The 25,434-nt window shown below is 44.6% G+C and overlaps 1 pseudogene; it reads left to right on the forward strand.

Moving 5' to 3' along the window:
• The first annotated feature begins 1,794 nt into the window (after nucleotides 1–1,794).
• LOC139383569 (C-1-tetrahydrofolate synthase, cytoplasmic-like) lies at nucleotides 1,795–25,434 on the forward strand (annotated as a pseudogene).

Below are 25,434 nucleotides of genomic sequence, written 5' to 3' on the forward strand. Positions count from 1 at the left end.
TAGTAATGTTTAGTCTGAAGCTATATTTTATTTCCAAAAGCCATGATGAAAAATACATTACATTAACTTTATAAGGACTGCATGCTAAATTAAGGCTGCCAAGCTTGATACAACTTCAATTAGTCCTGACGTGTCAAGTGAGAATGTCAAAGCCCTTTAGCCCAACAATGGCAGGAGAGTTGAACAGTCTACTCCAAACAAATGGAGAGGCCTTAGAAGCTGCCTCCTGCTGTTCAGAGGTAATTCAAATACAATAAAGAATGATAAGGCAAGAAAAGATCACAAAATGAAGCTCCTTATGGAAAATCAAGAGACACTTTTTGCTGACTATTATAAACATGGGAACATCAGCAACCTTCCACACCAACCATCCCCTGGCATGGCCCAGTGCTATATTAGCACACTACCCCTTTGTTAAGAGAGGGGTTGTTAATGAGGGGTACTAGACACTGAGGACTCCTGAGTCAGCTAATATAAATCTCTATAAGTCTGGAACAGTAATGGTACAGGGCAACCCCAAACAGTTTTAGCTGGACTTTCACCTAATCAAATACTTGGCCCAGCAGGATAAGCTCTCCCTTGAGAAAGATACCACCATCCCGAGCGGGTCAGACCAGACCTCTTCATTATATAACCCCACAGACGAGCAACCCCAAGTGGAAAGTCAACCTCCCAGCACAGAGTACTACTCACTCAATGAAATTAAGGATATATTTGCCCAGCTGGAGGTAAGGCAGGTGGAGCTGGAACAGCAGGTGATTACATTCCAGTCAGCACAGACCCAAACAACAGTCCAGCACAACAACAACCCCTTAACCAGACCCGGAGAGCTGTAGGTGGAAAGAGATATCTGCACTCTGGACTGTGGTGAAACAACTTCAAAAATATAAAAAGCAGGAGAAGAACAGAGCACGAGAGGTGAGGATCAGACTGCTAGAGGAAAGGTTGAGGGGGATGGCGTGTGACTGAGAACAACCCACTAGAGTTGGCCACCCCTGCAGAGAAGCCAGCAGAACAGCCCACCTCAGCTCCCGACAAAAGTCTTGTCAGCAGAACAGTCCAAACCAGACCCTTACCATAGCGTCAACATCACAGCAGAACAGACAAATGAACAACCCCAAGCCACCCTGATATCCCTCCTGACAAGCCCCCCACACCCACTGAGTGAGGGCATACACAAGACACAGAATGTACTCCTTATGGACTCAAATGGGAAATATATTCAAGAAAAAAACACTTTTCCCCAAACACAGTGTGTCTAAACTCTGGTGTCCTAATGCCCAGCCCGCCCTAGACCTTCTGTCTGAGGACTAACTAGGATCACCCAGTCACATAATAATACACACAGGCACAAATGACCTGAGAACACAGCAGGAAAGGGTGGCCACAGCACTGAAGGGAGTGATTGAAATAGCTTCTTCTACTTTCCCCAATGCACAAGTGGTTATCTCCACCCTGCTACCATGAAAATACTTCCACCCTGCTACCATACAGTGGGTAAACACAAGTATTTCCCATGACTGTGCCTCAAAACCAAATGTTTTCCTGGCCCACCACTCCACCCTGGTCTTGAACAGCCTCTATGACCAGGTCCACCTATACAAGGCAGCAGTGCCCACCTTCGCCCGGACTCTAAAGGACATCGCTCTCAAATGTAGCCCCAGCACTTCACACAGGAGCAACAGATCAATAGACACCCCCCCCCCCCCATGCCAAGAGGACCTATATCCAGGACACAACACCACCAGCCACAAACACACCACCATCCCAACCAATCAACCCCCCCCCAGACCTATGCCCCTCCTGCCCATCCCATACACCCCACCCCCGCAAAGAGGGCCTCAACATGGAAGTCACAGATACGCCCAGGCCGTGAGCGGGCAAACAGGCCCAACCCCCACTCTTACACTAGCCCAAGCCAATGGCATGTACCAGATGCTCAGTAGGCTCTGGTCACACTTACTGGCCTGAGGCCAAACCACACGACCAACAACATTGGACACTTTATGGGACACAAAGCCTTCACTATCTCATCCTGGAATATCCAAGACCTGAGGTCATCTGCCTTTGACCTAAAGAGCAGGAACCTGGACTTCATCAAAGAAATCAGAAATACAGGCATTGTCATCCTACAAGAAACCTGGTATAGAGGAGATGGACCCACTGGTTGCCCTCTAGGTTACAGAGCGCTGGTAGTCCCATCTACCAAACTACCAGTGTGAAACAGGGAAGGGACTCAAGGGGTATGCTCATTTGATATAGAGCAGACCTAACTCACTCCATTAAATTAACGAAAACAGGAACATTTTACATTTGGCTAGAAATTCAAAAGGAAATGATCTTAACAGAGAAAAATGTCCTCCTGTGTGCTACCTATAACCCCCACTAGAATCCCCTTACTTTAATGAAGGCAGCTTCTCCATCCTGGAGGGTGACATCAATAATTTCCAGGCCCAGGGACATGTACTAGTCTGTGGCGACCTAAATGCCAGAACCGGACAAGAACCTCACACCCTGAGCACACAGGGGGACAAGCACCTGCCTGGAGGTGACAGCATTCCTTCCCCCATATGCCCCCCTAGGCACAACTTTGACAACATAACCAACTAAAACGGGTCACAACTCCTGCAACTCTGTCGCACGCTGGGTATGTACATAGTCAATGGTATGCTTCAAGGGGACTCGTATGGTAGGTACACCTATAGCTCATCTCTTGGCAGTAGTACTGTAGACTACTTTATCACTGACCTCAACCCAGAGTCTCTCAAAGTATATGTTCACAGTCAGCCCACTGACACCCCTATCAGACCACAGCAAAATCACAGTCTACTTGAACAGAGCAATACTCAAATCATGAGGCATCAAAGCCAAAGGAACTGAGTAATATTATGAAATGCTATAGATCGAAGGAATGTAGTTTGGAAACCTAACAAAAAACAATTAGGCAACAATAAATTCAATCCCTTTTAGACAACTTCCTGGATAAAACGTTCCACTGTAATAGTGAAGGTGTAAACTTGGCAGTAGAAAATCTTAACAGTATATTTGACCTCTCAGCTTCCCTATCAAATCTAAAAATCTCAACTAGAAAACCGAAGAAAATGAACAACAATGACAAATGGTTGATGAAGAATGCAAAAATCTAAGAAAGAAATTGAGAAACCTGTCCAACCAAAAACATAGATACCCGGAAAACCGGGAAGTCTAAGCCTTCACTATGGTGAATCACTAAAACAATACAGAAATACACTATGGAAAAAGAATGAACAGCACGTCAGAAATCAGCTCAATGTAATTGAAGAATCCATCAACTCTAACCACTTCTGGGAAAATTGGAAAACACTAAACAACAACATGAAGACTTGTCTATCCAAAATGGAGATGTATGTGTAAACCACTTCACCAATCTTTTTGGCTCTATAACAAAGAACAAACAGCAAAACCATATACAATGGGGCAAAAAAGTATTTAGTCAGCCACCAATTGTGCAAGTTCTCCCACTTAAGATGAGGCCTGTAATTTTCATCATAGGTACACTTCAACTATGACAGACAAAATGAGCAAAAAAAATCTAGAAAATCACATTGTAGGATTTTTTATGAATTTATTTGCAAATTATGGTGGAAAATAAGTATTTGGTCACCTACAAACAAGCAAGATTTCTGGCTCTCACAGACCTGTAACTTCTTCTTTAAGAGGCTCCTCTGTCCTCCACTCGTTACCTCTATTAATGGCACCTGTTTGAACTTGTTATCAGTATAAAAGACATCTGTCCACAACCTCAAACAGTCACTCCAAACTCCACTATGGCGAAGACCAAAGAGCTGTCAAAGGACACCAGAAACACAATTGTAGACCTGCACCAGGCTGGGAAGACTGAATCTGCAATAGGTAAGAAGCTTGGTTTGAAGAAATCAACTGTGGGAGCAATTATTAGGAAATGGAAGACATACAAGACCACTGATAATCTCCCTCGATCTGGAGCTCCACGCAAGATCTCACCCCATGGGGTCAAAAGGATCACAAGAACGGTGAACAAAAATCCCTGAACCACACGAATGACCTGCAGAGAGCTGGGAGTAACAAAGTAACAAAGCCAACCATCAGTAACACACTACGCCGCCAGGGACTCAAATCCTGCAGTGCCAGACGTGTCCCCCTGCTTAAGCCAGTACATGTCCAGGCCCATCTGAAGTTTGCTAGAGAGCATTTGGATGATCCAGAAGAAGATTGGGAGAATGTCATATGGTCAGATGAAACCAAAATATAACTTTTTGGTAAAAACTCAACTCATCGTGTTTGGAGGGCAAAGAATGCTGAGTTGCATCCAAAGAACACCATACCTACTGTGAAGCATGGGGGTGGAAACATCATGCTTTGGGGCTGTTTTTCTGCAAAGGGATCAGGACGACTGATCCGTGTAAAGGAAAGAATGAATGGGGCCATGTATCGTGAGATTTTGAGTGAAAACCTCCTTCCATCAGCAAGGGCATTGAAGATGAAACATGGCTGGGTCTTTCAGCATGACAATGATCCCAAACACACTGCCCGGGCAACGAAGGAGTGGCTTCGTAAGAAGCATTTCAAGGTCTTGGAGTGGCCTGGCCAGTCTCCAGATCTCAACCCCATAGAAAATCTTTGGAGGGAGTTGAAAGTCCGTGTTGCCCAGCAACAGCCCCAAAACATCACTGCTCTAGAGGAGATCTGCATGGAGGAATGGACCAAAATACCAGTAAGAGTGTGTGAAAGCCTTGTGAAGACTGACAGAAAATGTTTGACCTCTGTATTTGCCAACAAAGAGTATATAACAAAGTATTGAGATAAACTTTTGTTATTGACCAAATACTTATTTTCCACCATAATTTGCAAATAAATTCATTAAAAATCCTACAATGTGATTTTCTAGATTTTTTTTGCTAATTTTGTCTGTCATAGTTGAAGTGTACCTATGATGAAAATTACAGGCCTCTCATCTTTTTAAGTGGGAGAACTTGCACAATTGGTTGCTGACTAAATACTTTTTTGCCCCACTGTATGTTTCCCATGCCAATTTTATTTTTTTATTTCATTTTTATTTAACCAGGTAGGCTAGTTGAGAACAAGTTCAATAAAGCCCCTTGAATTTAATTGTTGTCTCGGGACAAACTTTCTTTCAGCCAACAATGCCAGCCCAAATCATCAGTGGATAAGATGTTTCTGCGTAAGAGATTTACTGTCCGTTTCTGTAATATTTCTGACCATGTCTGTTGGATCAAAATGGTACTGCTGCTGGGCGACCACAGCAAGTGTATCACGCACATTTTTGTAACTTTGCTCGACTAGCACACAGCTCTTGTGCAGAGGGTTTAGAAAGCACTATGATGTTGATTTTTGTGTAAACCTTTGACATAGCTTCCTCGTAGCAGGTTGCTTTTCTCACGTATCTCTACGTTCTGTTGCATTCTGCAGACATTGTACATGGTGAACAACAGCCACATGCATCAAGCATGACTTGGCAACCTCGTTCTATTCATAATGTTCTGTAGAATCTCTACCCACAACTTTGCAAACCACAAACAAGGTTGGAACAGATTCTGAAGAACGTGTTCCTGAGAATTCCATACATCCTTTATTCTGGTATCAACGGTATGCACTTGTTAGTGTGTAGCTAATAATGAACTGCATGAACCACTTGGCCTACATTTTTATTTTGAACCCGAGGACGTCAAATGTCACTCATAGTTTTCCTCTTAGGCTCATGTCAAAGTGGATGGGAACAATGTCACAATCTTTTGCAGCTTTAAGGGAATATTGAGAAAACATCCTGGGTGAAGCTGCTACTACAGAACAATAATGTTTCATTCTATTGTTAATGTCGGCGTATTCCCAACCTTGATACAGTATTTTTTTAATTGAATGACATTTTTGTTAAATTTAACTAGGCAAGTCAGTTAAGAACAAATTGTTATTTACAATGACGGCCAAACCCGGACGACGCTGGGCCAATTGTGTGCCACCCTATGGGACTCCCAATCACGGGCGGATGTGATACAGCCTGAATTTGAACCAGGGACTGTAGGGACTTCTCTTGCAATGAGATGCAGTGCCTTAGACCACCGCGTCACTCGGGAGCCAATTATTATGTAATAGAATGTGCCATTGATCTATTCCTTTTTCATGTGAGTACCGCCAAGCCAGGATGAGATGCTGACGACCCTAACATTTCTCGCTCTCTCTCTCTAATAACTGTTTAGTTGATAGAAAAGGGCCTAAAATAAGACATTTCTGAGATGCCCCTCTCTTAAGAGGCCTTCATTTGGCTGGGCTGGTGAATTTACATGGACATCACTTAGTGTAACAGTCTAATTCCTTAGCAAGACGTTCTCTGTCACATATCATATATTGCTGTCCTCTCCCATGCCAAAATAACCAGCTAATACACCCAAGGTTGCCTGTGGTCTGAGTCTCTTAGCGCTATAAGGGCTCTTTCCTAGCATTGCACTCCAGGGGTTGCTCTTTGCCATACTCCTGGAGTTGTCCCTCAGCTGGTAATCATGCTGCACCCTCACCTCCTCCAAAGATCTGAGTTGTGCTGTGGACAGTTGGAGGATGGAGGTCCATGGCTTCAGTGGTGTCTGGGAACACCACGTCCCTGTAAGACTATCCAGGTTCTACCCCCGAGTAATGGTCCCCCTGCTTTCTCTTTGTGAGACTGTAGCTTGTCTTATGTCCACAGCCAGGTGAGGGAGAGGCTGAAGAAGAATGTGGAGCAGATGAAGTCTCAGGACCCTAACTTTTGACCAAGTCTGGTTGTGTTAAAGGTAAGAGCAAGAGTTTGTGTTTAGGGCTGCAGTTCAAATCTTGATTCTGTCCATGTAGCCTATTTTCCCATGGCCTGTTTCCTTAGATTGTCTATGGGTAGTCTTTGTATCATTTGAGTGTACTTGAGAGGGTAACGAATTTGTGTTGTCTGCTAAAAGGGATACAGAATAAAGCCTGGGGGGTCAGATCTTTCCTCAGGCAGATTCAGAACCACTCAGAGTGGAGAGAGGAGAATTTATTCCATTCTTATACTTATATAGTTGAATTATGAAACGTAATGTACATAATAACTGACATTGGTTATTCAATCATTATTGCAACAAATGAAGAATACCTATTTGCTCCAATGTGCTGTGTACTTTTCAGGTGGGGGACTGAGATGATTCAAGCCTCTACATCAGCATGAAGCTGAAGGCAGCAGCCGAGGTAAATAACAGTAGAAAGTTTGACGTGATTATTTATGTCTGATACATGTTCCACGTTGTTCCCTGTTCACTTCATAAACTCTGTTTTTCTTGTGCCTATTGTAGATTGGAATAAATGCCACACACCTAAGGCTCCCGAGGACTGCCACAGAGGATGAGGTGAGGAGGGATCCTGAGGGGGTTGACTTCACAGCTTGCATAGCGTTTCTTCCTAGTGGTCCCTGCAGGCCACTTTCTGTCGCTTTCTTTGTCTCAGTCATTCCCTTTCTTTTGATTTCTTTCCCTTCCTCTCTCTTTTACACACCCCACATCACTGTAGGTTCTGCACAGCATTACGGAGGTGAATGAGAACTCTGCTATCCATGGCCTCATCGTTCAGCTGCCTCTAGACTCCATCCACAAAATAGATACTGAGAAGGTGACTAATGCTGCGGCCCCAGAGAAGGATGTGGATGGGAAAGCACTAAGATGTTTCAACATGTTTGTCATGTTCTGTGTGACCAGTTTACTGTCAATCAAACTGTGATAAACTCTCAAAAACGGTTTTCATTTTATTTTGTGACACTCCGGCAAATCATGGAGATTTCACATCCACATCTTTGCCATTCTCGAAGCGTTCTAGTTGAATTTGTGAAGTATAATGACGCCACAAGCTTGGCACACCTGTATTTGGGGAGTTTCTCCCATTATTCTCTGCAGATCGTCTCAAGCTCTGTCAGGTTGAATGGGGAGCGTCGCTGCACAGGTATTTTCAGGTCTCTCCAGAGATGTTCGATCGGGTTCAAGTCCGGGCTCTGGCTGGGCTGCTCAAGGACATTCAGAGACTTGTCCCGAAGCCACTCCTGCGTTGTCTTGGCTGTGTGCTAAGGGTCATTGTCCTGTTGGAAGGTGAACCTTCACCCCAGTCTGAGAATCTGCTCCATGGCGCTCAGGATTTCATCAAGAATCTCTGTACTTTGCTCCATTCATCTTTCATTCAGTCCTGACTAGTCTCCCAGGCCCTTCCACTGAAAAACATCCTCACAGCATGATGCTGCCACCACCATGCTTCACCGAAGGGATGGTGCAAGGTTTCCTCCAGATGTGACACTTGGCATTCAGGCCAAAGAGTTCCATCTTGGTTTCATCAGATCAGAGAATCTTGTTTCTCATGTTCTGAGTCCTTTAGGTGCCTTTTGGTAAACAAGCGGGCTGTCCTGTGACTTTTACTGAGGAGTGGCTTCCGTCGGCTACTCTAGCATAAAGGCCTGATTGGTGGAGTGCTGCAGAGATGGTTGTCCTTCTGGAAGGATCTCCCATCTCCACAGAGGAACTCTGGAGCTCTGTCAGAGTGACCATCGGGTTCTTTGTCACCTCATTGACCAAGGCCCTTCTCCCCCGATTGCTCAGTCTTCCCAGCCTGTGGGCCAGCTCTAGGAAGGGTCTTGGTGGTTCCAAACTTCTTCCATTTAAGAATGATGGAGGCCACTGTGTTCTTGGGGACCTTCAATGCTTCCGGACATTTTTGGTACCCTTTCCCAGATTTTTGCCCTCGACACAATCCTGTCTCGGAGCTCTACGGACAATTCCTTCAACCTCATGGCTTGGTTTTTGCTCTGACATGCACTGTCAACTTTGGGACCTTATATAGACAGGTGTGTGCCTTTCCAAATCATGTCCAATCAATTGAATTTACCACAGGTGGACTCCCAAGTTGTAGAAACATCTCAAGGATGATCAATGGAAACAGGATGCACCTGAGCTCAATTTCGAGTCTCATAGCAAAGGGTCTGAATACTTATGTAAATAAGGTATTTCTGTTTAATAAATTAGCTAAAATTTCAACAAAAAAACAGCTGTTTTTGCTTTGTCATTATGGGGTATTGTGTGTAGATTGAGGAACAAAATACATTTAATCAATTTCAGAATAAGGCTGTAACGTAATAAAATGTGGAAAAAGTTAAGGGATCTGAATACTTTCCTAATGCACTGTAATAGAGAGAGATATTGTATGTCTGACTGTATACAAATGTAAGCTAGGTTTAGTCAAATATTACTAAACCTTGAGCATCCGCTCAAGAACAAATCGGCGCGCGGCTGAATCTATACTGAACAAAAATATAAATGCAACATGTGGGTTGGTCCCATGTTTCATGAGCTGGTATTAAAGATCCCAGAAATGTTCCATACGCATGAAAAGCTTCTCTCAAAATTTGTGCACAAATTTTTTTACATCTCTGTAAGTGAGCATTTCTCTTTTGCCAAGAAAGTCCATCCACCCGACAGATGTGGCATGATTAAACAGCATGATAATTACACAGGTGCATCTTGTGCTGGGGACAATAAGACCAATCTACAATCTCCGGTTTTGTCACACAACACAATGCCACAGATGACTCAAGTTTTGAGGGAGCATGCAATTGTCATGCTGACTGCAGGAATGTCACCAAAACTGTTGCCAGTGAATTGAATGTTCATTTCTCTACCATAAGCCGCCTCATGTTTTAGAGAATTTGGCAGTACATCCAACCGGCCTCACAACCGCAGACCACATGTAACCACACCAACCCAGGACCTCCACATCCAGGTTCTTTTCCTGTGGGATCATCTGAGACGAGGCACCCAGACAGCTGATGAAACTGAGTTGTATTTCTGTCTGTAATAAAGCCTTTTAGTGGGAAAAACTCATTCTGAGTGGCTGGCCCTGGCGCCCAAGCGGGTGGGCCTATGCCCCCCCCCCCCAGACCCACCGATGGCTGCGCCCCTGCCCATTCATGTGAAATGAAGTCACTACAGAGAAGTCCCTACAGTCCCTGGTTCAAATCCAGGCTGTATCACATCCGCCCGTGATTGGGAGTCCCATAGGGCGGCACACAATTGGCCCAGCGTCGTCCGGGTTTGGCCGTCATTGTAAATAACAATTTGTTCTTAACTGACTTGCCTAGTTAAATTTAACAAAAATGTCATTCAATTAAAAAAATACTGTATCAAGGTTGGGAATACGCCGACATTAACAATAGAATGAAACATTATTGTTCTGTAGTAGCAGCTTCACCCAGGATGTTTTCTCAATATTCCCTTAAAGCTGCAAAAAAATGGGGGAATTATATAATTTTATACTAACACAATTGCTCAGAGAAAGATTTTGTTTAATGTGAATAATGATGAGTAATCGTGAATAATGATGAGTACCCCCAAGATATGCTAACCTCTCACCATTACCAATAACGGGGGTGTGATCTTTCTCACTCATCATTATTCACGACTCATTCAGGATTATCCATGATCATGATAGGATCCACATTAATATAGTAGTGTTTAGAACCACTAGGCTACCCTGGGGTAGCAGGGCAGTTAGAGCGTTGGGCTAGTAACCGGAAGGTTGCAAGTTCAAATTCCCGAGCTGACAAGGTACAAATCTGTCATTCTGCCACTGAACAGGCAGTTAACCCACTGTTCCTAGGCCGTCATTGAAAATAAGAATTTGTTCTTAATTAACTGACTTGCCTAGTTAAATAAAGGTAAAATAAAAACATATTCTATTCTTATTTAGAATAAAAATGACTCCAAAATGAACTACAAATGCATCCAACTTCGTTTGTAGCATCAGAAGCATGTTGTGAATATGGGACCAAATACTAAACTTTTATTTCTAAGAATCTTTAAGGGTGTCAATCATTTCGACTCCCTACTTTGTTTTAGAAAAAATATGACTTAATTAAATTAATTAATTAAACAAAAGCTCTTTCTCTGAGCAATTGTATTAGTATAAAATTATATAATTTCCAGAATGTTTTTGAGCATATAATATAGCTTAGTATTTGAATAAACTATTTTTAAAAAAATCATTATTGCTCATCTTTATCAAAGGTGTCAATAATTTCAGACCCCACTGTATGTGTAAGTATGACTAACTCTTAGTGGTTAGAATTGTTGATCAGAAAATGGATGCTGATAATGAGTGTACTGTTTGTGTGTTCCCAGTCTGACTAGTATAAATGCAGGGAAATTGTCCCGTGGGGACCTGGGTGACTGTTTCATCCCCTGTACTCCTAACGGCTGCATGGAGCTCATCAGACAGACTGGTGGGTACAGTGGAGAAAATAGGACTAAATGCCAGTCAGCTGAATCATTTGACTTGAATGATAATGCAAAATATAGATTTCTGCCTAAATAGACATAGCCAAAAGTTATAATTTTTCATGATGCCCATAAACAAAAACTAGTAATGCTGCCTAGTTCTAGAAAGGACGGGAACTCACCTTTCTGGTAGAAATAATTATAAATTGCCGAGTTGAACTCACTTTTGAGGTGTTCTCAAGTACAAGCTCAAGTACATCTTATAAATATTGTGAAAATATAACAAAAATTTTCAACAAAAGTGTGGAAAAACGACTTGAAATGACTGAAAAGCTTTTAAAATATAGTAACAATCAAATTACGAATGACTTATAAGATTTCAATTTTCTTAGAACTGGAAAATAAATATGATCATATTTAGTTAGTGTACAAATGTGGCCCCATTTCATAGAACTGATGACAGAGCATTTTCTGTAAAGTCTCCTCTGAGTGATGCAGAGACACCATTCAAATTGCTGCAGACTCGTTAGAACTTCAGCTTTATGCACAAAGTGACCAAGTGAAAGTGGTTATAATGAGATGAAACCACAACTGCTGGAATCGCTAGACTGTCCTCTTTCATATGCAGTCTCCAAGGTTGGGCTCCCGTCGTTTAGAGGGAGAGCAAATATATTATTTGTCTGGATAGGCCAGACAATGTGACACGTCATTCCCTATGCAAATGTAGAGTGTGAAACCTGACACTTCAAGTCTGCTCCGCTGACAGAGTGGTTGTGGAGAGCGGACAGCTGGGGCTTTCTGGTACTATAAGGCACTGGACCCTACGACTTTCAGATCGCTTTGTACACCAAAATGTCAGTCAGAACCAGTCCAGAACCGCTCAAAGTTCATAAGAGGTATGTAAAAGTGCTCAATTTAATGATTGTGTGTCGGTGGCTGGGAAGAAAACTGTAGTGATTGGCCGCAGTAAGATAGTGGGTGCGCCCATGCATGACCTGCTGCTGTGGAACCACGCTACCGTGACAACCCGCCATTCAAAAACTGCTGACCTCGCTGCTGAGATAAACCCAAGCCCAGAACATGTCACACGCTCACTCAGAACATGAACACACTCACAACCATAACCTGTCATATACAGGCCATTACTACATCCAACTCGTCACGATCATGTATACAGGTAGTAGTAATATGTCACATACAGATCCCATATACAGCAGCACTAATGTACATTAGATTGACAGACTCATTCCACGAAAGACACTAATATAGTATTTTGAGGAGATCCATCCAATCCCCTCTTTGCAGGTGGGAAGGGCTGACATCTTGGTGGTTGGGATCGGGAAAGTAGAGATGGTGAAGGGAGATTGGGTAAAGAAAGGAGCGGTGGTCATCGACTGTGGCATTAATCACATCCTAGGTTAGTATGGTCCCCTCCATTGGTTTCCCTTTTGACAAGTATTCTTTCTTTTTAGAACAAATATGGGCGCTAACCATTAGTGTGTCATCAGTTCTCCATGGAGCTAGCAACTTTTATTTATGGGTAAAGTTTAGGGGCAATTCTGCTTGTTTTGACCTTCTAAGATGGGACGAGGCCCAGTGGGAAGCACAAGGTGGGGGATGTGCAATACTCCTCTGCTAAGGAGCAGGCTGGCTTCATCACTCTCGTACCAGGAGTGGAGCCCATGACTGAACACGGGTTGTCTGTATGCCTAAAGAATACGGTAGTCCACCAAGCTAAAGCCTTGGAATACAAGTCCTCAGATCTCAGCCAAAGTTACTCATGACGTGAGTGTAGCTTACCGATCCACCTCTGCTACGAAGGTAGTGTCACCCCTACTAGTAATTACACAAAACACTTCAGCTCCAAAATTCATCCTGTGAGAATTCACATTTCAGGGGAAAAGTTGGTGGTCATTTTGTTTGTGATGGAGCAACTCCCTGTCCTGTGGCCTTATCAATGTTATTCACCTGTTTCCGCAGCATGACATTATGGAAAAAACAGACTGTGGAGCATTTTGTAGTAGATAAGGTGTTCCTTCAGAAGCTAATTTCCCTCTGTCTGGTAATCCTCTGAGCTGAGGCAATTGCATTCTAACGACATGAATGAATGGAAAGCAATTTTTATTTTTATTCACTTTTATGGCACTCTGCAGTCCACGGTTGCTCAGAGCACATTCCCTTAGAATTAATAGCTTTTGTCCATAAGGCAGAACCATAGCAAATTGCCTTCGAGTTATGTACAAATTCCAAGCTGAACGTGTAGTCAGAGCTTTTTATTGGCTGTGTGGTTTGCGACTTTTCTTCATCTCCAGAACACAGTGCCAAGCGATTCCTGGAGTCTCACCAGCCAGGCAAGTGGAGCATCACCTACATCAAGCTCAACCTGCCTGTGCCAAGGTTGGTCCCCTCATCCTCTGCCTACCTTCTCTGATGTGGAATCACTCTATTTCGTAGTCACTTAGTCATACTTTTAATACTCCTCCATACTGTTGCTGAATAATTCAAGCATCCACTAACTGAGGAGGCTCTAGTCTTGAGTCTCTACCTTCATGGTGGAAAGCCCTAAACCTGGTCCTCAGAGGCTTGCGGAACATTTTCTGTCTGCTGTTACTGCTGACTAGATGAGTGTGACCCCACTGTGGCCCTTAGTGACATCGTGATCTCACGTTCCTGCGCACTCAAGCCCATCGACCGGATGGCCAGGGAGGTGGAGCTCTATGGGAAGACCAAGGCTAAGGTGCAGCTGGACATCCTCAAACGCCTGCGGGCACAGCCTGATGGGAAATACGTGGTGGTCGCTGGGTATGCTCTGTCTGTCTGTCTCGCTAGTTATTTTGTACTGGGTACAATAACCTTTTGTTCTTGACTCGAATCTGTTATTTTTCTTTCATGCTGTAGGTGTAATGTACAAATGTGCTCCTTGTCACTACAGTGGCCTGGTACAGAACTCTTGATTCATCAAGATTGATGATCTGTTATGCTCTTTGAAACTTTACAGTGTTAATGTTATCTGTATCTCTAGAATCACCTCCACCCCGCTTGGGGAGGGAAAAAGCACCACCACCATAGGACTGGTCCAGGCTCTGGGGGCTCACATGAAGCTTACCGTCTTTGCTTGTGTCTGACCATATAGCTTAATTCTGATTCCAGTTCAACCTCCACCTCACTGGCGATATCCATGCCATCACAGCTGCCAACAACCTGGTGGTGGCAGCCATTGACGCCCGCGTGTTCCACGAAGCCACCCAAATAGACAAGGTGAACTCTCTCTCTCTCTCGACCTCTGTTGACCTCTGTTGTTGAGAAAGATTGCACTGCACAAAGTGGTATTTCATGTTTGATGAATGTGTGTCAGTCCATTTCTTATCTTTCTCACTTATTACCTCTCCCACAGGCTTTATATAACCGTCTGGTCCCCCTTAGTGGAGGTCAGCGGATGTTCTTCCCCATCCAGATAAACAGACTGAAGGTAAAAACATCAGAACAAAGAACGGCTCATTGGATGACAATTGGATAATGCCGTTATCATCTTGGCTGTGCTAGTGAGAGAATTTCTCTGCAAGTGTCTGTGTGTATGACTCCTATAGAGAGTGTGCATTGAAAAGACTGACCCCACCACTCTCACTGAGGAGATCAACCGCTTCGCCCACCTTGACATGGACCCAGACTCTCTTACCTGGCATGGAGGTACTGGAGATGCACGGTGTCTGGGAGACACAAGCAGCTGTTATTGTGCATACTGCATATTATCAAAAATCATGAGAAATATAATGTTTTATGGGTCTTTGCGTCATTTTCAGTGTTGGACACCAATGATCATTTCCTGAGGAAGATCACCGTTGGCCAATCACCGACTGAGAAGGGACACACTAGTTTACCATTAGTTAGTCACCTAATACTGACATGTTCTGTCCCTCTCCCCCAGGCCCAGTTCAGCATATTGGTGGCCAGTGCTGGATCTCACCAGCAGCCTGGAGGACATGGGCCAGCGCCTGGCCAAGGTGGTGGCCACCAGCCGCAGCGGGCAGCCCATCACCACAGAGGATCTGGTCAGTGGCCCTAGTCTTTTTCCTTCACTGTTAACCAATACATAGGCCGTCAACACATTCAATTGCTCTGTTTTTGACAACATTTTACTGTGGTTGTGCAATGATCAGTGGTTGGATTGAGGTTTGTGATGAGTGCTTGTTGATTCTGGGCTTGAAAGGTTCTTCCTATGCTTTCACTCTGTACAAGGTGTGAGCGGAGCCCTGACTGTGCTGAAGAGGGATGCCATCAAGCCCAACCTGATGCAGACTTTGGAGGTGGGTGGGGGCTACAGAGCCGGGGGGGCTGAACTGTACTGGCCCGGCGACTGGAGGAGAGGGAAGCAAAGCAGTGTGGGAAAATGGGTTTTAGATTTATTTAATTGGTTAGGGTAGTGTGGATGTGAGGCTTCCTACATTATCCCGGAGCAGTGATAACGCAGTCTGGAATAGACAGAAGGCATCTGCTTGTGGCTGTTTTTTTAGTTTAGTTACTAATACCCTATATCTCTTTTGAGAAGTACAGAGGCAGGATTTGGTCTAATCAACAGATATTTCAAAGCCTAGAACTTGCTTAGCTAAACTTATGTTGACTGCAGATAAGGGATTCTGAGTCAGTATGGCTTTTGATGTGGTAGACTGACTGCTGTGAGTCTGAGTGGTGACATTGCCACAGTCTGTGTATGTTCTGCTGCTGTGTGAGGCATTTCTCTCAACAGAAAACACCCGTGTTCGTCCATGCCGGACACTTCGCCAACATCGCCCATGGCAACTCCTCCATCTTGGCTGATAAGATGGCCCTGAAGCTGGTCGGCCAGGAGGGCTTTGTGGGTAAGTGGAGCTAAAACACACAGCCTCTACCTTGGCAAGAAACAAAGCTATGAACGAGTCATGCAATGTGAGTGTTGAGTGTCTCTCTCATGGGATAGCAACGGTGGCTGGGTTCGGTGCTTACGTCGGCATGGAGACATTCTTCAACATCAAATGCCGCTACTCCGGCCTCACGTGGTGGTGCTAGTGGCCACTGTCCAAGCCCTGAAGATGTTTTATAAATTGTTTTTATTTTACCTTTATTTAACTAGGCAAGTCAGTTAAGAACAAATTCTTATTTTCAATGACGGCCTAGGAACAGTGGGTTAACTGCCTGTTCAGGGGCAGAACCACAGATTTTTTTTACCTTGTCAGCTCAGGGATTCGATCTTGCAACCTTTCGGTTACTAGTCCAACACTCTAACCACTAGGCTAGAGTGATATTCGGAGACCCACGGTAAACTGTGTGTGGTGACAACGGGCAGCTTTCAGAAAGACTGCTTCAGAAAAAACTATCTAGCCTGGGGCTACCTGCCGCCCCATGCACGGAGATGCATGGAGATGGGCCAATGGTGAGTGACTGCACAGTTTACCGGGGGTCTCCGAATATCTTTCCATCTCTGTCCTAACGGTGGTGACAACGGGCAGCTTTCAGAAAGACCTATTGAAGGACAGGTTTTTACCCTCAAAGGAAAAAGAATGGTTGCTCACTGCAGTAAAATATAATCATCAGATCAGCCTAGAGAATGTTCACACGTTATTGTCACATATCTTCTCGTATGGAATGTTCTATCCCGCGTCAATGAATGCAGGTGCACTGCTGAGAATGTAATTACATTTCCTGCTGTTTGGCGGTCACACAGGAAGACCTCATTCATATTCACTCTGCTGCTGCTTTAGCTTTACCCCCACAAACACTACTAAGTTTCATGTCATTGGGTAGGGATTGATCCCATAATTGCTTATGCTAGTTTGGTGGCTTTTTGACTGGACTTCTCCCTTGCTGCAGGTTACTGCTGGACTGGACCTGCCCAAAGAATATGTGGAAGAGGTAAGACACTACTTCGCCCATCACCCCCACTGTCTTAACTTCACCCCCTCCCCCTTCACACCTCATCACATCAATGAAAGGGCATCTATCCTAAATGTGTCACTTCCCCTTTATGAAAATGTTTTGTTAATGACATATTACCCATCCTCTGCACTATGTCTTGGTTGTAAGACTCAATCATTCATTAGAAGGCATCAAGGGCATGAGCGTAGTATTTGCTCTGTCTTGTGACCTGGTTTAATTCTCATCTGATGCTATTAGTTGATCTGAATTACCCAGGCCCATCCATTATGGAGTGCAATTAGGTCCAGTTCACAAGCTCCCTTCATTTACATGGACCAGTGCATACTGCTGCACTTAACTTGGCTGCACTTAACTTGCTCGTCAAGGTCACTGGGGTGTCTCTACAAAGGCAGAGTATACACAATATGTTATGTAATGGCTATATATCAACAAGACCCATTGTGTGTTCCTGCGTAGAACCTTGAGCTTCTCAGAAAGGGCTGCAGTAACATGAGGAAACAGGTGGAAAATGCCACACACTTTGGAGTGCCAGTGGTGGTGGCCGTCAACGCTTTCAAGGAAGTCCTAGTCATGGTGAGCATCTGAAACTATTTTACCCCTATTGTCTTGTGTATTAGTGCTTTGACCTCTGACCTTTGTGACCCTGACTGCAGGACAGACACTGAAATCAGAGCTGGACCTGATCTGTAGCCTGGCCAAGGCAGCGGGAGCCTTTGATGTGGTGCGCTGCTCTCAATGGGCTGAAGGGGGTGCTGGTGCTGCGGCCCTGGGACAGGCTGTGCAGAGGGCTTCTGAGGCCCCCAGCGACTTCAAGTTTCTCTATGATGTAGAGGTAAAGCGAGCGTTGGACCTTACTGAAAGACCTTGGTTTTCACTTTATGACATAGGTGCATTGATTTCATCCTGCGCAGGTCGTAAAGATTTTTCTCATCTTGACTGTTCACTGGCTGGACTTCCATTCATACCATCTCACTATCAGTCTTGTGTCATGTCCGTAGATTAAATCACTGATTCACTTCTTATGCTCCGATGACTGTTTTCATCACAGAGTATCCATACATCAACCCCATGTCACTCCATCAGTCAATGTGCGACTGACAGGTGAGGAGAGATGTGCCTGTGACCCCTGAGTTTAGGTTAGTCAAAATGTGAAATGGCTCTATTCTCCACTACAGTGGATCTGTCAGAGACAGGAGCAGGACTGCTGCTGTACGCCCCTCTGGTGATTGATGACTGCCCATGCGACTGACTGAGAGCACAAGGGGAATCAGAGGAGAGGAGCAGTGGAATATTGGTTGATTCCTGATATAGGCTATGCAATGGCTTCCCACTGGGCACAAATTGGTTGAATCAACGTTATTTCAACATAATTTGTCAATGTACTGTAAAGTGGAATCTATGTGGAAAATACATTGAATTTGATCAAAGTAATCGACGTAAACTGTTGAGGGTGAAATTTAAACCACAGGATTATGTCATGGTAACCAAATTTCAACATAGGAAAAACCTTGTATAAAATATGTTGAATTTGTACCTTTAAAACGTCAGATCTTCAACGTTATATCCACTATCAGAAAAAAAAGATAGGCAGGGCAGCATCTTTTGCTTGGATAGTTATATCTGTGCCACTGCCTTAGTCTGGCTTTAATTCCAGTTTGTTTGCAAATGAATAATTGATATGTTGGATTTACGTCTCCATCTCAACTAAAAATCTAAGTTAAACAATAGGACTACATCAAATCAAACTTTAAATGCACTTTCAATAAAGTTTTATTTGATTTAGTCCTATTCTTTAACGTAGATTTTTGGTTGAGATGGAGATGTGAATCCAACATATAACTTATTACTTTGTAGACAAACTGAAATTGAAGACTAGTCAGTGGCACAGATGGAATTAGCCAAGCACAATATAAATCTCCTTCAAATGTTGATATTTAGTTGCATTGACAACCAAACACAATTCAATATCACTTTTGAAATACACTATATATACAAAAGTATGTGGACACCCCTTCAAATTAGAGGATTTGGCTATTTCAGCCATACCCAATGCTGACAGGTGTATCAAATTGAGCACACAGCCACGCAACCTCCATAGACAAACATTGGCAGTAGAATGGCCCGTACTGAAGAGCTCAGTATCTTTTAATTTGGCACCGTCATAGGATGCGATCTTTCCAACAAGTCAGTTTGTAAAATGTCTGCTTGTAAGTGCTGTTATTGTGAAGTCAAAACATCTAGGAGAACTTGCCGACTCAGCCTCGAAGTGGTGAGCCACACAAGCTCACAGAACGGGACCGCCGAGAGCTGAGGCACGTAGCACGTGAAAGTCCTCGGTTGCAACACTCAATCCCGAGTTCCAAACTGCCTCTGGAAGCAATGTCAGCACAAGAACTGTTCGCTGGGAGCTTCATGAAATGGGTTTCCATGGCCGAGCAGCCGCACACAAGCCTAGGATAACCATGCGCAATGACAACCGTTGTGGCTGGGGTGGTGTAAGGCTCGCCGCCATTGGACTCTGGAGCAGTGGAAATGCCTTCTCTGGAGTGATAAATCCCGCTTGACCATCTGGCAGTCCGATGCCAGGAAAACACTACCTGCCCGAATGCATAGTGTCAACTGTAAAGTTTGATGGAGGAGGAATGATGGTCTGTGGCTGTTTTTCATGGTTCGGGCTAGGCCCCTTAGTTCCAGTGAAGGGAAATCTTAACGCTACAGTATACAATTACATTCTAGACGATTCTGTGCTTCCAACTTCGTGGCAACAGTTTGGGGAAGGCCCTTTCCTGTTTCAGCATGACAATGCCCCCGTGCACAAAGCGAGGTCCATACAGAAATGGTTTGTCGAGATCTGTGTGGAAAAACTTGACTGGCCTGCACAGAGCCCTGACCTCAACCCCATCGACCACTTTTGGGATGAATTGGAATTCCGACTGTGAGCCAGGCCTAGTCACCCAACATCAGTGCCCGACCTCAATAATGCTTATGTGGCTGAATGGAAGCAAGTCCCCACAGCAATGTTCCAACATCTAGTGGAAAGCCTTCCCAGAAGAGTAGAGACTGTTATTGTAGCAAAGGGGGGACCAACTCCATATTAATGCCCATGATTTTGGAATGAGATGTTCGACGAGCAGCACACCTGCTTGTGTCGTGTAAAATATATAGCCTATTAACTTGTTAACAAATGATATGCTGGATTCACAGCTCCAACTCAACCAAAAATAAATGATAAAAGAATGGGATTAAGCCAGTGGCTCAGATGGAACTATACAAGCAGTAGATGCATATCCTTTAAATTTTGATATTTGGTTGTGTTGTCAACCAAACACAAGTCAATATGACTTTTACATGAAATATAGTAAATAGCCTAATGTTAAGGCTATCTTACAAACTAATTTAACATTACAACCAGCATGTCCAGAGATACAACCTCTCTCATCATCACCCAGTGCCTGGGCTTACCTCCGCTGTACCCGCACCCCACCATACCCCTGTTTGCGCATTATGCCCTGAATATATTCTACCATGCCCAGAAACCTGCTCCTCTTATTCTCTGTCCCCAACGCCCTAGGCGACCAGTTTTGATAGCCTTCAGCCGCACCCTCATACTACTCCTTCTCTGTTCCGCGGGTGATGTGGAGGTAAACCCAGGCCCTGCATGTCCCCAGGCACCCTCATTTGTTGACTTCTGTGATCGAAAAAGCCTTGGTTTCATGCATGTCAACATCAGAAGCCTCCTCCCTAAGTTTGTCTTACTCACTGCTCTAGCACACTCTGCTAACCCTGATGTCCTTGCCGTGTCTGAATCCTGGCTCAGGAAGGCCACCAAAAATTCTGAGATTTCCATACCCAACTATAACATCTTCCGTCAAGATAGAACTGCCAAAGGAGGAGGAGTTGCAGTCTACTGCAGAGATAGCCTGCAAAGTAATGTCATACTTTCCAGGTCCATACCCAAACAGTTCGAACTACTAATTTTGAAAATTACTCTCTCCAGAAATAAGTCTCTCACTGTTGCCGCCTGCTACCGACCCCCCTCAGCTCCCAGCTGTGCCCTGGACACCATTTGTGAATTGATCGCCCCCCATCTAGCTTCAGAGTTTGTTCTGTTAGGTGACCTAAACTGGGATATGCTTAACACCCCGGCAGTCCTACAATCTAAGCTAGATGCCCTCAATCTCACTCAAATCATCAAGGAACCCACCAGGTACAACCCTAACTCTGTAAACAAGGGCACCCTCATTGACGTCATCCTGACCAACTGGCCCTCCAAATACACCTCCGCTGTCTTCAACCAGGATCTCAGCGATCACTGCCTCATTGCCTGTATCCGCTATGGAGCCGCAGTCAAACGACCACCCCTCATCACTGTCAAACGCTCCCTAAAACACTTCTGTGAGCAGGCCTTTCTAATCGACCTGGCCCGGGTATCCTGGAAGGACATTGACCTCATCCCGTCAGTTGAGGATGCCTGGTCTTTCTTTAAAAGTAACTTCCTCACCATTTTAGATAAGCATGCTCCGTTCAAAAAATGCAGAACTAAGAACAGATATAGCCCCTGGTTCACTCCAGACCTGACTGCCCTCGACCAGCACAAAAACATCCTGTGGCGGACTGCACTAACATCGAACAGTCCCCGCGATATGCAACTGTTCAGGGAAGTCAGGAACCAATACACACAGTCAGTCAGGAAAGCTAAAGCCAACTTCTTCAGGCAGAAGTTTGCATCCTGTAGCTCCAACTCCAAAAAGTTCTGGGACACTGTGAAGTCCATGGAGAACAAGAGCACCTCCTCCCAGCTGCCCACTGCACTGAGGCTAGGTAACACGGTCACCACCGATAAATCCATGATTATCGAAAACTTCAACAAGCATTTCTCAACGGCTGGCCATGCCTTCCGCCTGGCTACTCCAACCTCGTCCAACAGCTCCCCCCCCCCCGCAGCTACTCGCCCAAGCCTCTCCAGGTTCTCCTTTACCCAAATCCAGATAGCAGATGTTCTGAAAGAGCTGCAAAACCTGGACCCGTACAAATCAGCTGGGCTTGACAATCTGGACCCTCTATTCCTGAAACTATCCGCCGCCATTGTCGCAACCCCTATTACCAGCCTGTTCAACCTCTCTTTCATATCGTCTGAGATCCCCAAGGATTGGAAAGCTGCCGCAGTCATCCCCCTCTTCAAAGGGGGCGACACCCTGGACCCAAACTGTTACAGACCAATATCCATCCTGCCCTGCCTATCTAAGGTCTTCGAAAGCCAAGTCAACAAACAGATCACTGACCATCTTGAATCCCACCGTACCTTCTCCGCTGTGCAATCTGGTTTCCGAGCCGGTCACGGGTGTACCTCAGCCACGCTCAAGGTACTTAACGATATCATAACCGCCATCGATAAAAGACAGTACTGTGCAGCCGTCTTCATAGACCTTGCCAAGGCTTTCGACTCTGTCAATCACCGTATTCTTATCGGCAGACTCAGTAGCCTCGGTTTTTCGGATGACTGCCTTGCCTGGTTCACCAATTACTTTGCAGACAGAGTTCAGTGTGTCCAGGGCATTACTTTGGAGAACAGAGTTCAGTGTGGGGCGGCAGGGTAGCCTAGTGGTTAGAGCGTTGGACTAGTAACCGGAAGGGCATGCTGTCTGTCGTTCTGCCCCTGAACAGGCAGTTAACCCACTGTTCCCAGGCCGTCATTGAAAATAAGAATTTGTTCTTAACTGACTTGCCTGGTTAAATAAAGGTAAAATAAAAAAAAAAATATGGGGGTGCCACAGGGTTCAATTCTCGGGCCGACTCTTTTCTCTGTATATATCAATGATGTTTCTCATGCTGCGGGCGATTCCCTGATCCACCTCTACGCAGACGACACCATTCTATATACTTCCGGCCCGTCCTTGGACACTGTGCTATCTAACCTCCAAACGAGCTTCAATGCCATACAGCACTCCTTCCGTGGCCTCCAACTGCTCTTAAACGCTAGTAAAACCAAATGCATGCTTTTCAACCGTTCGCTGCCTGCACCCGCACGCCTGACCAGCATCACCACCCTGGATGGTTCCGACCTTGAATATGTGGACATCTATAAGTACCTAGGTGTCTGGCTAGACTCTAAACTCTCCTTCCAGACCCATATCATACATCTCCAATCGAAAATCAAATCAAGAGTCGGCTTCCTATTCCGCAACAAAGCCTCCTTCACTCACGCCGCCAAACTTACCCTAGTAAAACTGACTATCCTACCGATCCTCGACTTCGGCGATGTCATCTACAAAATTGCTTCCAACACTCTACTCAGCAAACTGGATGCAGTTTATCACAGTGCCATCCGTTTTGTCACTAAAGCACCTTATACCACCCACCACTGCGACTTGTATGCTCTAGTCGGCTGGCCCTCGCTACATATTCGTCGCCAGACCCACTGGCTCCAGGTCATCTACAAGTCCATGCTAGGTAAAGCTCCGCCTTATCTCAGTTCACTGGTTACGATGGCAACACCCATCCGTAGCACGCGCTCCAGCAGGTGTATCTCACTGATCATCCCTAAAGCCAACACCTCATTTGGCCGCCTTTCGTTCCAGTTCTCTGCTGCCTGTGATTGGAACGAATTGCAAAAATCGCTGAAGTTGGAGACTTTTATCTCCCTCACCAACTTCAAACATCTGCTATCTGAGCAGCTAACCGATCGCTGCAGCTGTACATAGTCTATTGGTAAATAGCCCACCCATTTTCACCTACCTCATCCCCATACTGTTTTTATTTATTTATTTTTCTGCTCTTTTGCACACCAATATCTCTACCTTTACATAACCATCTGATCATTTATCACTCCAGTGTTAATCTGCATAATTGTAATTATTTGCCTACCTTCTCATGCCTTTTGCACACAATGTGTATATATAGACTCCCCTTTTTTCTACTGTGTTATTGACTTGTTAATTGTTTACTCCATGTGTAACTCTGTGTTGTCTGTTCACACTGCTATGCCTTATCTTGGCCAGGTCGCAGTTGCAAATGAGAACTTGTTCTCAACTAGCCTACCTGGTTAAATAAAGGTGAAATAAAAAAATAAAAAAAATTAAAAAAAATTCAACCTTAAAATGAGTAACACATCCATGGCCACATTGAGGTTAATGTGACTATACATTTGTTCTTATGTAATCATATTAAGGGTGCATGTTCAAGATCTCATGCATGGGTCGTCTCAGGTCTGTGGAGATCTTCACAATTGCTGTTGCTGTTGTACTGTGCAGAATCTGGAACAGCATGTGTGACAACTAAACCAAAAATTGGACTTTGTTTTTCGATTGGAATTTGGTTGTGCTTTTATATGGTTGAAAGCATAGTGATAACACACTGGAAATTCAACTTACTCATTGACCAACGTCTCAACCAAATATTACCCAATTGTCCACGTTAAAATGGCGTTGTGTGCCCAGTGGGTTGGTACTGTTGCAAATGCACTAAATTGAAACGTTGCCGAATCCGTGTAGATGACCTGAACCAGTTTTATGGTACTCATATGTCATGCATATGTGTGTGTTTGTCTGTCTGAATCACTTTTAGCTGCCCATTGTGGAGAAGATCCGGATAATTTCTCAGAAGATCTACGGGGCTGATAACATAGAGCTGCTGCCAGATGCCCAGCACAAGGTGGAGCTTTACACCAAATGGGTACAATGGCTATGAGACCAAGGATTTTAATCGAGATGGTTATTTGTTTACATGATATCTGGAGCTCATTCTACTCAAGGACATGGGCCTTCCGTTGTCAACTTCATCCTTGAAGGTTCAAGAAAAAAAAAGAGACTTAAGGCCAGACTTTATTTTTGTTGGTGAAATTCTGTCAACAGACTTGCATTTCTATTTGAGGTTTTAATCTCCTTTCAATGAATGCCATTATTGTCTTGTCCAGGGCTTTGGGGAATCTGCCCATCTGCATGGCAAAGACCCATCTGTCCCTGTCCCACGAGGCGGATAAAAAGGGGGTGCCCACAGGGTTTGTCCTGCCCATCAGGTTGGCATGGTAAGAAAGCACTGGCCTCAACAGAGAATCAACTGAATCAATCTCTTGATCAGAGGACACAAATATACTGATATTGTTATTTTTTTTCTGCCCCATCCTAGATGCCCACGATTCCAGGGCTACCCACAAGGCCATGTTGCTACGACATTGACCTGGACCCTGAGACTGAGCAGGTCAACGGACTATTCTATTTGGTGCTCCACCCTGTGTACCTGA

The sequence above is a fragment of the Oncorhynchus clarkii genome, chromosome 25, assembly GCF_045791955.1.
Source record: "Oncorhynchus clarkii lewisi isolate Uvic-CL-2024 chromosome 25, UVic_Ocla_1.0, whole genome shotgun sequence".
NCBI lineage: Eukaryota > Metazoa > Chordata > Actinopteri > Salmoniformes > Salmonidae > Oncorhynchus > Oncorhynchus clarkii.